At 32.9% G+C, this 16,609-nt stretch overlaps 2 long non-coding RNA genes across 2 annotated transcripts in view; both read right to left on the bottom strand.

The window, feature by feature from the left end:
• The window catches only part of LOC143042408 (uncharacterized), a 111,461-nt gene that overhangs the window by 31,316 nt on the left and 63,536 nt on the right, over positions 1-16,609 (bottom strand). The window lies entirely within an intron of this gene.
• LOC143042404 (uncharacterized) lies at positions 3,700-15,908 on the bottom strand. Its single transcript, XR_012967973.1, has 3 exons — positions 15,854-15,908; positions 12,428-12,487; positions 3,700-8,819 (listed from the first exon to the last, which is right to left on the bottom strand). It is a non-coding gene; the product is annotated as an uncharacterized LOC143042404 (long non-coding RNA).

Genomic DNA, 16,609 nt, shown 5'->3' with positions numbered 1-16,609 from the left:
CTATCATCACTCTGTATATATTTCCTTAAGTGTATATATATCAAATACTTGTATATAAATTACCTCTATATAAGTCTATCACCATTCTGTATATCTATCACCACTATGTATATCTTTCACCAATCTATATATCTATCACTACTCTGTATATATATCACCACTCTTTATATATATTATCACTTAGTATATATCTATCACCACTCTATCTACACTCTGTATATCTATCACCACTATGTTTATCTTTTACCAATCTGTATATCTATCACTAATCTGAACATCTATTACCATTCTGTATACCTTTCACTACTCTGTATATCTTTCACAAATCTGTAAATTTATACCGATTCTGTATATCTATCATTACTCTGTATATATATCACCACTCTTTATATATATTATCACTTAGTATATATCTATCACCACTCTATCTACACCCTGTATATCCATCACCAATCTGTACACATATCACCACTCTGTATATATTTCACCAATATATAAATCTATCCCGATTCTGTATATCTATCACTACTCTGTATATCTATCACCACTATGTATATATAGTATCACTATATCTGTCACCACTCTATCACCACTCTGTATATCCATCACCAATCTGACACATATCACCACTCTGTATATCTATCACCAATCTGTACATCTATCTCCATTCTGTATATCTATCACCAATCTGTATATCTATCGAGAATCTGTACATATATTACCACTCTGTATATATATCACCAATATGTATATCTACTACCACTCTGTATATCTACCGACACTCTGTATATTTTTCACCACTTTGTATATCTTTTTCAACATGTTTATATATCACCATTCTGTATATCTATCACCACTCTGATTATCTATCACCAATCTGTACATCTTTCACCACTCTGTATACCTATCAAAAATCTGTTCATCTATCTGCATTCTGTATATCTTTTTCCACTCTGTAAATATATCATCCCTCTGTATATTTATCACCACTCTGTATATCTTCCACCACTGTGCATATCTATCACCACTCTGTATATCAACCACCACTCCATTAACTACCACCACTCTGTTTATCTAATCTCATCTATACATCTATCACCACTCCACATCTATCTCCAATCTGTATATCTATCATCACTCTGTATATATTTCCTTATGTGTATATATATCATACTTGTATATAAATTACCTCTATGTAAGTATAACACCACTCTGTATATCTATCACCACTCTGTATATCTTCCACCACTCTACATATATCTATCTCCACTCTGTTTATCTATCACCACTATGTATATCCATCCTTATCTGTACATATATCACATCTTTGTATATATCTATTACCTCTCTGTAAACCAATCACCACAGTGACTCTGTATATCTAACATCAATCTGTATATGATATCTATCACCCCTTTGTGCATCTATCAACATTCTGTATATCTATCTCCATCTGTATATATATCACCAACCTGTTTATCTGTCACCACTCTGTATATCTATCACCACTCTATATATTTACCAAAACTCTGTATTTCTTTCACCACTCTGTAAATCTATAACCACTCTGTATCTATATCACCACTCTGTATATCTTCCACCACTCTCTATATCTATCACTCCCATGTATATTTATCACCAATTTGTATTAATATCACCTTTTTGTAAATCTACCGACACTATGTAAATCTTTCAACATTCTGTATATCAACCACCACTCCGTATATCTACCACCACTCTGTGTATCTATCGTTATCTATACATCTATCACCACTCTATATCTATATCACCACTCTGTATATCTTTCACCACTCTGTATATCTATCACCACTTTGTCTATCATCCACCACTCTATATATTTACTAAAACTCTGTGTATCTTTCACCACTGTAAATATATCACCAATATGTGTATACATCACCTTTCTGTATATATATATCATCACTCTGTATATCTTCCACAACTCTGTATATCTATCACCACTCTGTATATTTATCACCTTTCTCTCTCTATATATATATATATATATATATCACCACTGTATATCTATCACCACTCTGTATATCTACCACCACTCTGTATATCTACCTCTACTCTGTTTATCTATCACAATTTTGTCTATCATCAACCACAATGTATTTCTACCACCACTCTGTATATCTATCTACACTTTATTTCTATCACCAACTTGTATATTTTGCAAATTCACGGCCAATTCTATCACCCTCTAATTGAGGTCCAATTTTTGGCTCTTCTAATCGAAGTCCAATTTTTAGCTTTTAATCGTTGTCCGTTTTAATGGACCTATGGAAAGATCCAAACGCCGAGACATTTTTTGCCGACATGCCGTATTATACAAAAATATATCTTAAAAAACTGAACAAAACTGTGGAAATTGGGACAAAAAAGTTTATAACAGAACTGAAAGTTGGATTGTCCGAGAAGAATAAAGATAAAAAAAAAAGTAGTAAAGACAGTTCTAGGTCAATATTTGTACAACCTAAACATAGTATATGTGACAAATAAAATATATAAACGTATAGAGATTGCTAATCGGACAACTATACACCAGAGTTCAAATAAAGTGGATGTAAGCAATTATATAGCCCTTTACCTTTACAGCTTGCTGTTCGGTGTGAGCCAAGGCTCCGTATTTAAGACCGTATTTTTACCTATGATGGGTTTCTTTTATAAACTGTGACTTGGATGGGGAATTGTCTCATTGGCACTCAAACCACATTTTCTTATATCTATAGGAAACTGTACGTCCTTCAACAAGGAATCATTGAGTAATTAAAGGTCACGACATGACACATATAAAACAATTATTATACAACTAAAAACTAACTTAAAACAAAATAATCTGAACAACAAATATTCAAGACATAAACCAACGACAACCACTATACTACAGGCACATACAATATTTGGCTGGGTTTAACATGTTTGTGAGCGCTTAATCTTCCTCTAATCTGAGACAATGGTGTAACAGCACAACATAAAAACATAATGCCAATTTATTTTGTATATTTTTCACTCCAGGTGTAAAACAAATGAATTTGTTGACAAACTTTTACAGAGTCCAAATTATAATACTTTAACAGTTGGCATTTATACTTCTTTATTTTGTCCATAATGATTGTTGAAGACTGAGTGTTGCCCTATATATATATTTCGTTTAGTTTTCTTTGTCGTTCGGTTCTTATTTAAGTATACTCGCATGTCATTTATCAATGTGCATTTACATGTATAAGTGTAAGTGCAGCAATTTGTTATTCTATTATTCATTAATAGTGGACATCGATAAGAGAAGACTACTATAAATCGGACGTCGTTTTTGGCAATACATGACGGCACATTGTCATTAGGTGTCGATTTGAGTATCAAACAATTGGACGTCTACTTTAAAAGAATTTAATCACCACTCTGTATATCTAACAACACTTTGTATATCTACAATCATTCTGTATATCTATCACCACGCTATACCCCGTGACACCCCTAATTATTTTTCTATAGAGGCTATGAAAAAAAAATCCCCATTTTTTCATATTTTTTTAACATAGTGCCACTCGATACCTTGCGCAAAAGATGCGCTTGTTTCTCCTCTACAAGACCTAAATACTCATACCCGGTGACTCCCCTCATTGTTTTTCTCAAGAAGCCATAAAATAGGCCAACCCCACTTTTTTCCGTTTTTTTTTCAAATTTTTAGCCCTATAGTTTCAGATTTTTGAACATAGCGCCACTCGATTCCTTGCGCAAAAGATGTTGTTCAATAGTCTAATATGAAGTTGGGCTATTGGAAGTATTCCGTTTAGGATGATGATAGTAACATCTGCTACATAAGTTGGTAATGAGAGTATAAGCTTAGAGGTAGTTTTTTCTAGAATTTTTCGATTAATTTTAGTGAATTTGTTTTGGTAGTGTTAGCTCTTATCCATAGATAAGTACTATAGATACGTAACACGAATGATTGAATGACACATGAAATGATTGAATGACACATGAAATGACCGAATGACACATGCAATTTTAATCTTAGTTTAAAAAGTATTTATTAATGAAAATTTTTACAAGATTAAGTATTACAATATGTTATATGAAGTTTTAATCTTAATTAGCATAAATTGGTGACTTTTAAACATTGATTTATAAATAGTATTGTGTATTAAAAATGATTTATTAAAGCAGGAAAGTACATAAAATGTTATTATAATTGTGTGGATACATCTGTTCCTGATTGCATATATACGATTGCCCAATGTGTTCAATCTGGACTACCAAAGTTGGGCTCTCATTTGTATAATAAATTAAAACTCACTGACACTCCATGAATTTACATGTATTTCATTTAACAGTAAAAAAAATTATTTTAAGTAATAATTTTCCAGAAAGTCTTAAAACCGCCCAGGACCTCCTGATTGCACTGAGTACGAAAGGTTTTCTTAGAACAAAAATAAAGATACAAGTTGCAAAAAAATAGATCTAATTCAATGCAAAATGTGGCGATCAAACACCCGTGTTAACAGCGTTTGCTTAATGGTTAACAATGCAGCATAAAAATTTTCATCCAGCTCAAGCGTGGGTCTAGCGTATACCTGTACGCTACACGCACGTTATACATACGCTACACGCGCGTTTAACGCGCTACAGATAAGTTTGAGACACGTTTAGGGCACGTTGTATACGCTTCGAGATCGTTCGACTTTGATTAAAAGTTAAACGTAATATGCGGGTGTGTTTGAAACAAACATCGAAATTACTAGCGTATTGGCAGCGTATATGATTTTTTAACACGCCCGTTGTACGTCGGGGCTATATGCTGATGTGTGACGCCGGTATTAAACTTGATCTGTAACTCATCTTTGTTAACTCACATGCCAAAAATCATCTCAATATCTGAAAGCCTCTAGAAAAAAAGTCCGTATAATTGTGATTTTCAACAATTTATCAAAGTCAGTAATTTTGGCAAATATAAGCGGAGCGGATCGAAACTTAAACTTGATCTGTAACTCATCATGGTTATCTAACATACCAAATATCAGCCTAATATCTGAAGGCGTTTAGAATAAAATCCATATAATGGTTTGATGCGGACTGACGGAATGACGGAATTACGGACTTACGGAATTACGGAATGACGGAATGACGGACAAGGGTAAAACTTCGTTGCGGGGCCATAAAAACATATGTAATTGAGGTTAAACTTAAGTTCTTAATATGATCACATGTATATTGGTTTTTATACCAAAAAAACACTTACGGAAGTTCAGGGGTTTAGAAAAAAAAATGACAGAATTTTCTTATTCTTTGCCAAAATGATAAAACGTATGGGTCACCGCGCTATGTACGAGTCGTTAAAAATTGCCAAAATTTGGTTTGATTATTCATGAAAAAACACATTTTTGTGCATAAAAAGAAATCTATGAGACAGAATTTTGAAAAAAAATATGACAAGATAGGTTTTATAATATATATTTAAAAAGAATAAAACTAAAAAAATTGTGTCACCGAATTTGTTTTCTTGCTACAAGTAAAACATAAAATTCCCCTATATGTCCAGTATAATTTTGTTACTAAGAGAGTTATCTCCCCTGAAATGGCTTATTTGAAAAATTAATTCATAAGCACAAATATTTAGTATTTGTTCAAATATTTTCCATAATGCAATGAATATCAAGTTTTCTTTATGTAAATAAAAAGTGTACCCAATACGTTGCAAATCTGTCTCAAAATTTGCAGATTTTGGCAAAGAACTATACCGATTATTTACTGTGATTGTACAATTTAAGAGAGCGGTATACCCCTTATTGACAGTATAGATATGTCATAGAATAATAAACTACATATTTGACGTCAATTTATAAAATTAGTGTCGGAGAATAAAGTTACACACATTCGTCAATCAGTATAAAAATTCTTTTTTTACTCTTACTTTTTGTCGGCAATTTTTGTTTACGTTGAAAGTTTTTGTTTCAAAATGTTTTCAATTTCTGTGTGTCCTCTCATTTGTGCAATGTCCGAGGGAGTTCTCTTATCGTTATCTTCATGATTAATATCAGCTCCTTTTTTAACTAAAATATTCACGATTTCAACATGTCCTTCATTGCAGGCTATCCATAACGGAGTTTGTCCATTGGACTCTGCAGCATTCAGATCCGCTTTGTTATCAATCAAACACATGACAACTTCAACGTAATTGCCTTTGCTAGCTGCATACAAAGGAGTTCTTTTATCGTTATCCTGACGATTAATAGCAGCTCCCTTTCCTACTAAAAGTTTCACGATTTCAACATGTCCTTCATCGCAGGCTATCCAAAGCGGAGTATGTCCATTAGACTCTACAGAATTCGGATCCGCATTGTTTTCAATTAAATACCGGACAACTTTAACGTGACCTCCTCTGCTAGCTGCGAATAAGGGTGTCTCGTCCCATATATTGAATACATTCGTCTGTGCACCCTTTCCAGTCAACTTCTTTACAATTCCTATAAATCCTCCTCTACATGCCACGTATAGTGGTGATCGTTTTTTATTATCAGTTTTCAAAACGTCTTCCGATAAGCATTTTGACAGCAAAATGTCAACAATTATCTCTTGCCCCTTTTCACATGCTATAAAAAGCGGGGTCTTTTTCTCCTCGTCAGATTGCGAAATTGTTTTATCGTAGTTTACCAACAGTTTGACCACCTTTTCATGTCCAAAAGAGGATGCAATAAATAATGGTGACTGTTGATGGCAATCTAACTTCAACACATCTGCTTTATGACTAAGTAAAATTTTGACTATTTCATCATGTCCCTTCTTTGATGCAATAGACAAAGCAGATCTTCCATCAACATCTTGATCATTGATTTTGATTTCATCGGGTTTTGCATATATCAATTCCTTAACCACATCCAAAGATCCCCTAGAACAAGCAGCCATAAGAGGAGAGAAACCTTTCATATCGCTATTATTGATGTTTGCATTCTCTTTAATCAATAACTTCACTATCCCCTTTCTTCCATAATCTGAAGCAACGAAGAGTGCTGAGCGACCCGAGTTATCATAATTATCTACATTGTTCTTGGTTACTAATAATGGTATTATATCTCTGTGACCTTCTGCACTAGCTGCATGCAATGGCGAATACCCATTTTGGTCGCATTGAGATGCAATGGCTCCTTTGGCAAGTAAAATCTTTACTATTTGTGTGTGTCCTCCTTTGCAGGCAGCATACAGAGGTGATTTTTCATCAGCTTCACATTTTGATAGGTCAGCTCCCCCTTCTATGAGCAGCTTAACTACTTCTTCCTTTCCCCGATAACAGGCAACATATAATGCCGATTTACCGAATTTGTCTGTTTCGTTTACGTCGGGTTCCAAGTCAATTAGCATTTTCACAATTTCATAATGTCCTTCCCATGCTGATTCAATTAACGGTATCTTCATATTGTGTGACGAGAACTGCCATGAATTATTAAAGTCTATGTAATCTTCATAGTCATTACTACTGTCTTTTCTTGAAACTATTTGGTTGTTACCTCGATTTTTCGGTGGTTGTGAAGCCCAATTTTGTAATCGGTTTAATAGTTTGACGAAAATTTTTTTTCTGCCATAACAATATTCACAAAAGAGGGTTCTGTATGATTTATCTTTGAGTTGGCAGTTGTGGAATGTACTATAAGTGATCCCTTGTTCTAAATCGTTCATCAATCTATCAAAATATCTTCTTTTTGTGTCTTTATTAACAATATATATGTTAGTTTCTCTTCCATTTGTTTTTGGAGGAACAAAAGAATAACGCTCGGCAATGAATGAACTGTATGCAAACCTAATAAAACAGTTTTGGAGTATTTCACCACATAATAAGGCTGCAATGTTGTAAATGTCTTTGTGTGCAAAATAATAGGTATCATGAGACTTTACAAAGAAAGTTTTTTCGAGATTTGCCAGTTCATCTTTTAATTTCATTTTGGTAGTTGTATTGCTAAAATCAAGATCGAACTCCGAGCAGACGACTTCTATTGTTTCATATTTTTCAGATGCATATTCCTGTCTAAAAATATCCTCCGTTAAATGTTTAAATAAAACACCCAAAGCAATCAAACATATTTGTTTTTTGTTTGTTTTTTGCAGTGTAATGAAGTCTTTTTTTATGATTTCATCAGGATTATTGAATAAATTTATGGTGTCGTTCGTCGTTTTTCCTTCAGAAAGTTTACATAGTAGAGGAAATATTTCTGTGTGATAGTTTAAAATGCCAGGCAATGATTTTTCAGCACTTTCAGGCAAATATTTGTTCATCATTTCTTTTTTTTCCCTTTCATTTAATTGATGATTGGATAGACGAACTTGGTAGGTTGAAAGACAATTTTCATGACTAAAACTTGATTGTTCAAAAACAAATGGCTGGCTTGCAAATAAAAGTTTTATTGTCCCCTGGCCTGTATAAGGGTGCTGTGTACTTGTTGGATTTTGTTTTATTAATTTCAGTACATCATTAATTTGTAGTGACCCCATTTGGACAACTTCGGCATTTGTAACCACTTTTCCACAAAAATCATCTAAAACAAAAAGTTGCTTTCTTTTTGGGTCATGATACCGTAAAATGTTAGATAAATCCAAAACAATAGGAATAACATCATAACCTTCCTCGTTAAAGAGTGTTAGAGCAATGTGTCGTATAATTGCCGACTTTCCGTTTCCTGAGCGCCCGATGACTACGACGCAGTGATTCTGTTTTAGTTTACTTTGTATTTCACGTGTAGCACTAGTAACAGTAAATTTATCATCATCCTTATACCAGGTTTCAAAGTATGTATTATAGGTCTCTGTAAATACAAAGTGTTCTATATTACATACACATAAAAACAAAATAAACCAATTGTTATAGAGTATATACATTTAGTGATGATAAAACAATTTAACGAATCATGGTAGAGTATATAAGAGTAATGCCCATGTTTAATTACGATAGTGGTAACTAATATGCATGATACCTAACAGTGGGACATTTGATGTCAAAGTAATGCCTGCCCTGTAAACACTAAAACTTGGTTTATTTCAATGTGTGTTCCGTTTTAGCAAGGACGCTACTGATTATAAATTCACAAGAAAAAGTTTAGGTAAATAGTTACAATTAATATGAATTGGGGTAAAAGAAAATCCTTTTACAATAAGCATTCCCCTCTTAAGATAGTGAACCACGAGTACATCTGAGTATAACATATTTAAGGGATTTGTGTTAAATTGATTCAAAATGCTAATATTCGAATAAGTACCAACTTTTATTAATTTCCTACTGACTGCCTAGCTGTCTGAAACATGCAAATTATCCGTTACGGTATATGTACGCAGCTAGAAAGTAATCCATCGATATGCAACATTTTGAATTCTAGTTACGAAGCAAATTCCAACCGACCTGATCCCGATATAAACATTGCATTTGCATATAGCTAGACGACCGCAAATGCTAATACTGAGACATGTATCGACGATTTTTTTTAAATAAAACAAATATATAGTAAATATCGGAAAGGATAACCTGGTGCTCTGTAAAAATATTTATCATATTTTTTTAATGTTCGAACCTTTTAAAAAGTAAATCATTAAAGATCAAAATACAGCCTTCAGCAGGGAGCCTTTGCTGATAAGCAAGCTATAAAGGACTGAAAAAAACATTTAAACGGGAAAACTAGCATTCTATTGTATATTTATATATAGTACGAAGTACTTGTGAACCACGTTTACTTAACAAACGACAATCACTGAATATAAGGTAACTGTTTCTTACTTATGACAGGACAAACACATGCAACAAGATAAAACGTTTTAATAGGCACCAAACTAAAGCTGTGTTCACACCTTACCGGTTAGCACGAACGGACGTCTAAAAAATAAAAGTTGTCTGTTGACAAAATTTCTATCCTTGATGTACTGACCAGATAAAACGAACGTGTAACGAATGCATAACGGACACAAACCGGTTATGCAACATACGAGAACCGGAAACGTACCGGACAAAACGGATTTCGAACGTACATCCAACGGACGAGTACCGCATAAAACGGACACCTAACGGAACCGTACTGGATAAAACAGATGGACAAGATATACGGACAAATTAAAGGCGACAATATTAATGCATGCAAATCGCATAAATATTCAAACAGTTTCTGTGTAACTGGTTGTGCTTTGTTCTTCAAAATGCCGCCAAAGGGTAGTGTCTAGCCTGAGTATGAGCTGCTTAACAGTGCCCTTACTCTAAGATCGATTATGAATAATAAGAATTCATGACACTCAAGAGACATCTGACATACCAATAATTGGCATTTCTGGCGCGAAATTTTCATTTGACATTTATACGTTTCAGATCCGTTCATCATCCGTTTTATCCGTTAAACGTCCGGTAGAATTCCGTTTCACATTCGTTCAACATCCGTTTTATCCGCTAAACGTCGGTTAGAAGTCCGTTGGTGAATTTGTCTGCCTGACCTCTCTACAGATATATAGTGGATAAGTAATGGAAATGATACGGATGACACTTCATCCGTTGAACGTCTGTTCAAAGTTTTAAACATGCTCAAAAACTTCCACTGGACAGAACGGACGTCTACGGATAACACGTACACTAAACGGACGTGAAACAGATATGGACGGTCGTCTAACGGATAATGAATGGATTGAAAAATTTGCCCAATACGGCTAAAAGAAACACACAAAAGATAGATTGAAATGGCTTTACTCCATCAACAGACATATAACTAAATGATAACATACTGAATGTATAATTTGATCTATGACACATAGTTAATACACAATCAATTAAAAACAGAGGGGGTAGATATAAAATAATGTAAGAAGGACAACCATTACTTTGGACAAAATACCGCCTAACAGAGTAAGGAACACAGGTTAATAAAACTAATTTGTTGTCAAATGAGTACGGGAAAAAAATCAGAGACTTTTCATAAGACCACTTATTAAACTATTTACCGGATTTGTTATCACATAAGCGACACGACGGGTGCCACATGTGGAGCAGGATCTGCTTACCCTTCCGAAGCACCTGAGATCACCCCTAGTTTTTTGGTGGGGTTCGTGTTGTTTATTCTTTAGTTTTCTATGTTGTGTCGTGTGTGCTCTTGTTTGTTTGTCTTTTTCATTTTTAGCCATGGCGTTGTCAGTTTGTTTTAGATTCACGAGTTTGACTGTCCCTTTGGTATCTTTCGTCCCTCTTTTATTAAAATATGATTACTTTTTCTTGATAAGATTGTTTGGAAATGTAGTGTATACGTACAGGGTGTTGTACAAATTAAGAAGATATTATTTGGTTTTATTCATTTGAATGCTTATTGCCCATTGACCTCCATTTTTCATTAGCTTATGTTTAATTATAAGCCATCTGTTAAAGTTTCATAAAATCTTTGTTATTTTTTAATAGTTTTTGACCACTTAAACTTGTCAATTATAAAGCTATGAAAACTTAAGAGAGAACATTTTCCCGCCACAATTTCAATGGCTTAAATCTCGAAAACAAGCAAATTGACCTATATTTTTATTTTGCTCTTTTGGTTTCTTTAACATGTTTAATAATCCCCCTATCAATATATACTAGTGATATGGAAAGCTTGTTTTTTTTAAACTGAGTAGCGAACCTCCTTAACATATATTAAGCATACCATTGATTACCTTCCCTGACATTGTTTTATCATGTTTTAAATACAAGAATCGTTAAGTTGTCCTCAAACGTCCTTGTTATCTGTCTATATGTTATTTAAACACACACAAGATGCTAAAGTCTGACAATTTTCTATTTAAAATCTGATATTCACCAGTTCACTGGGCATTGGTCCATATACCCAAAGTGCACTGATCACATTTGTCCAAAACAGTGTCCTATGAAATATTATGCAAAAATAAAAGGTATACCAATCTCATGGTCTTTCTCGCGAGAGGAATTATCACACGTTATTCCCCTATTCCGAATCATGACCAGAAATGACCGCCAATACAACGCAAATTACATCAATCAGTGACACCAGTTTCAACAAAACAACAGCTAAAAAAGTCAATGGACAGCCCTATTTTGTACTAGATCGACACGATGACCATTTTATATAACATGCTTGATAACAAAGTAACAGTCACATTAATGATGTGGCACTACCAAGATATATAATTAGTCTAATCAGACTAAATTTTGCCCTTTCTCCTTAATGCCATTTGCTAATTAGCGGAAAAGCAGCAATACCCATTTTAAAGTTTTTGGTTGAGCCTGGCCGGATATCTACCCCACGACCTTCTTTACTCAAGGAAAACACGCTACCACACGAAATCTTGTATATGAGCTAAAAAATGGGCACCTTATCTTATCAAATTATTTTCAGTAAATCAAAATGCAGAGTTACATATGTATATCAAGTTTAAATGTACATACTTCTTACGTCATTTGATATCTTTTTATTGGACCTATTTTCTTCAAATTTTTCCAGAAAGCCTGTGAATAAAAAGTAATGGATTAGCACGTTTGAGTGAATACACCAAACATTATACTGAAACGGCAAAAACGTATGTTATATATTTCAGAGGTGGTTTGAGTTAAATACTTCTCATGGAAAGAATGTACCTTTGCCCCTAGTACTTTATTTAATAATTTAAGTTTCCATTGACGAATGCATAATAAGTCTTGGTTATTGTATAGAAAGGTATATACTATGAAAATTAGAGCGAGGGGCTTTGCCCCAAACTCTTATTTTCATAGTATATACCTTTCTATACAATATCCAATTTAGCCCATATTTACAACTTGAGTAATCCTGTAATTAGTCTATTGATATATTTTGGCTATCTGGATGTAGCTCATTTACGCAGTTTTGTAAATCTACTCACTATAATATCATTGTAAAAATGGGATTTCAAAGGCCCTTGACTTTATAATGTAAAGAAGGTAGCTGCTGGTGTAAGTATGTTTATTGATATGAACGAAGCGTTGTTTTACTATACATGTCCTTATTTAAATGGTAAGATGACAAAATGAATTGACCAAGAGCAGACAATTCTTAAATTGCAGTGAAAGCTTTTCATTCTTGAAAACATTTTTTTAATTTCACATAAAACCTAAATCTATCTTAATACAAACAGTTGGATCCCCCTCCCACATCTTTGGTTGAAACACCTTTTAAAAATGGCTGGATTTGCCCCTGGTATGTACCCATAGGTAGTCTAGTGGATAGTTTATATGCATGAAATATTTGTCACTGGACATTAGGCAACCAATTATCGACCAATTTATGACTAAATATATCAAAATGCTTTATTAATAATTTCCCTTCAAAAGTTTCATGGTTGACTCTTTTTGTGTACAAATGGAAGATAAAGGATTACAAATTTTAGATTGAGTTGTACTTTAATCAAGGTATAAAGCACCATTATTATTACTCTTTTTTTAAATGAAAGACACTTTTTTAATTGTCAAAACAAAATTTAGATCAAAAGATTGATTAGTAGGATGTTAAAAATTTGTTTGAAAACTAATTACAAACTATTTAGTTAAATTTGGAACACATCATTTATTTCAAAATATAGCCAGTAGCATTTTTTTCCTAATGTCTTGATTACAATACAATGAAATCTTACCCTTGTGGTCATTCATGCGTAGTTACTTAGTACACGGAAAAAGTATGTACTATGAAAATTAGAAGCCAAATTCAAGCAATTTGATTGGACGAGAAGTTGTAAGTATGTGCTAAACACATTTATCTCATAAATCGTCCATTGACAGTGGATTTTTACTCTAGTGTTAATGATCTGGACCACCTATCACCCTAGCTCATTTGTTCTACAAAGTGTAATCTAAGCCGGACCATCGATACTAGATCCCCCGAGCTTGAGGTTGTATATTTTGCATACTTTCCTTTGTTTTCTGACATGTTAGCGGCAATGCCTTTAAAAAATTACAAGATTTTGGAATTTTTTGAAATACGAAGGCTTTTCTACCTCAGGCATAGATTACCTTAGCTGTATTTGGCACAACTTTGAGTAATTTTGGTTCTCAATGCTCTTCAACTTCGTACTTTATTTGGCATTTTTAACCTTTTTGGATTCGAGCGTCATTGATGAGTCTTTTGTAGACGAAACGCGCGTCTGGCGTATATACCAAATTTAGTCCTGGTATCTATGATGAGTTTATTTATTAGTCACAATATAACATAGATTTATTTATACGGGAAAGACTAATTATCAAAATTTATGCAGAAAGTTTATGCTGGAATTCGAACTCAAGACAGTTAGCATATGAACCAACGACTCAAACCCCTACACAAGGAAAACTCAATAGGAACTCACTGCTAATTTAACATACGTATACATTGTCTCCGGGTCCTTTTTTAGAGTATATACTATATATTATGACATATAAAGTATATAATGAGGAAAGTGTGGTGTTCTAAGCTAGATTTTATAAAGCGTTGATTTTATTTTTAGCTGATCTAGAACAACTGGGATGTAAAATAGTTATCTCATTCGGACTTGATGTGTCAGTATAAAATCACCCTTTGGACTCCGGCCATCGGGATGTTCTTACACAGACACACCGTGTCTTCATGGGATAACTATTACTTATATTAAGGCCATACAGGTAATTTTCGAATACATTTTATCTTAGTTCACATGAACACAACGCTCATTCTCCAACACAAAAGCGGCGCAAGTTATATAATGATGCGAAAATGCGTGATATTTAATGATAATATTTACTAATAAATTACAACAAATAAAATGTGTTAAATAATGGAAAAATGCACGTAAGTTAAAGAGAATGTTTAACAATAAATTATAAAATAAGAGGACCAAGGAATACACGTAAATAAAACAAATTTAAAAAAGCCTAAAGAGGCTCGAGGGTACAACAATGTCGGCAATAATTTAAACATTTTGTTCATTACGAATTTTATTTATAATTAATCTATTTGTTGTTACTTTATGATATGGTACAAAAATCAATAAAAAAAAAATGGCCCCAGATTACTTAATATATGTATATCATTAAAAACAAAGAAGCTCCAAATTATCTCCTTTCGTTGCAAAAATGCCATTTATTTACATTTAAATCGGTATATCTCATCTGTGACCTACACTTTTATCATTTTGTTTTAAAATAACCTGTACATAAACTTAACAATTGTAAAATTTAAGCGGATTCTGTAATTTAGTTCTTTTTTTATTTCGAAATTACCTCTATTTTGCCTATTTGTTCAACAGAAAAAAAGTACCATAAATATTAAATCTGACGACACACTTTTAATTCATTTTCGACAGTCTACGATACTTTGATATTGTGTTTCATGAAGTTTATAATCTGTGAATCTCCAGCGATCCTGAGGCCAACTGTAATTAACATAGCCAATGGTATCATGATTTTATTATTTCACAGACTCACCATGCTCATGTCGAAGTGTTTCAGTCTAGAGTCGAAGGAGCATTATTGTCTATACTACCATCTTATCTTTTTTTATTTTAACGAATAATAAATTACAGGTGGCTCGATGCAATTAAAACATGAAGGTTTTAAGTTTTGAACGATAGAATGATAGAAAATAAAAGACAAATTAATAAAATCAATACATCGATTAATGGATTTTATTTTGATGAAATCCTTTTTATAATCTTTGGTGTGTCAATTTGGGGGAACAGTCTATGGTGACAAAAAAACTCTATTTATACGTGTACACTCAGATCTTGGGACTTTAAAAAGATACTTTATCAAACTCGTAATAGATATTGTGCAATTTACATATTGGCATTTGACCCAGTTTACTTGCTTTAAAATTTGAACATGTGCACATGAATGTGTAAATTTACATACCTTTTCCATCTTTTGGTATCGTCCCATCGTTAAGAGATGCCTTTCGATAAGCTGTTGAAAAAATACGTAACTATTTGCTTTTTTAAATAAAACATGATTTTGAATTTTTGTGCTTTATATTTCTTTTAAAAGATCCGAAAATGAAAATTAAACAAAATAATTCCCCCGTGAAAGTAATGCAGATTTTAATAAAATAAAAGAAAAAACAAAGAAAAAGAAAAAAAACTGTTATTCATCATTAATACAATGTCTTTTAAAAAATCTGTAAACTTATCTGTAACTATCTTAAAAAGATTTGTGTTCTGTGTTTGTTTTTGTATTAACGATAGATTGAGTAACCAGTTACATTGTGACGGAATAAAGATGAAACTGTTAACTTGTCCCTTGTATTTTATATTCATACCTGTACAATTTTCAATGAGACGTTCAAGATTTTGATGTGAATCGCTTTGATGAATAGTCTTAATAAACTCCTTGTATAAGGAAGTCCTAGTCCATACAATTTCCAAAAGTTCTTTATTCTTCTGTCTTCGTCCTTTGCATGCATCGATTGTTTTTTTCTCTGGTTCTGACATTGATTGTAACTTAGCTACTATTTCCATCGTATTTATTCCGGTAATAATGGTTATGTAATTTGTAGTTTGCTCTTTCATTTTGTTTTGATCTGTAAAAATAATAATTGATTATAAGCGTACAGTTAAATTCTTTTTTACATTCATAATATCTTTACATATCTAGTACATTGTACCTAGATAG

The sequence above is a fragment of the Mytilus galloprovincialis genome, chromosome 8 (assembly GCF_965363235.1).
Source record: "Mytilus galloprovincialis chromosome 8, xbMytGall1.hap1.1, whole genome shotgun sequence".
Lineage (NCBI taxonomy): Eukaryota > Metazoa > Mollusca > Bivalvia > Mytilida > Mytilidae > Mytilus > Mytilus galloprovincialis.
This window is presented reverse-complemented; position numbering and strand designations above follow the sequence as displayed.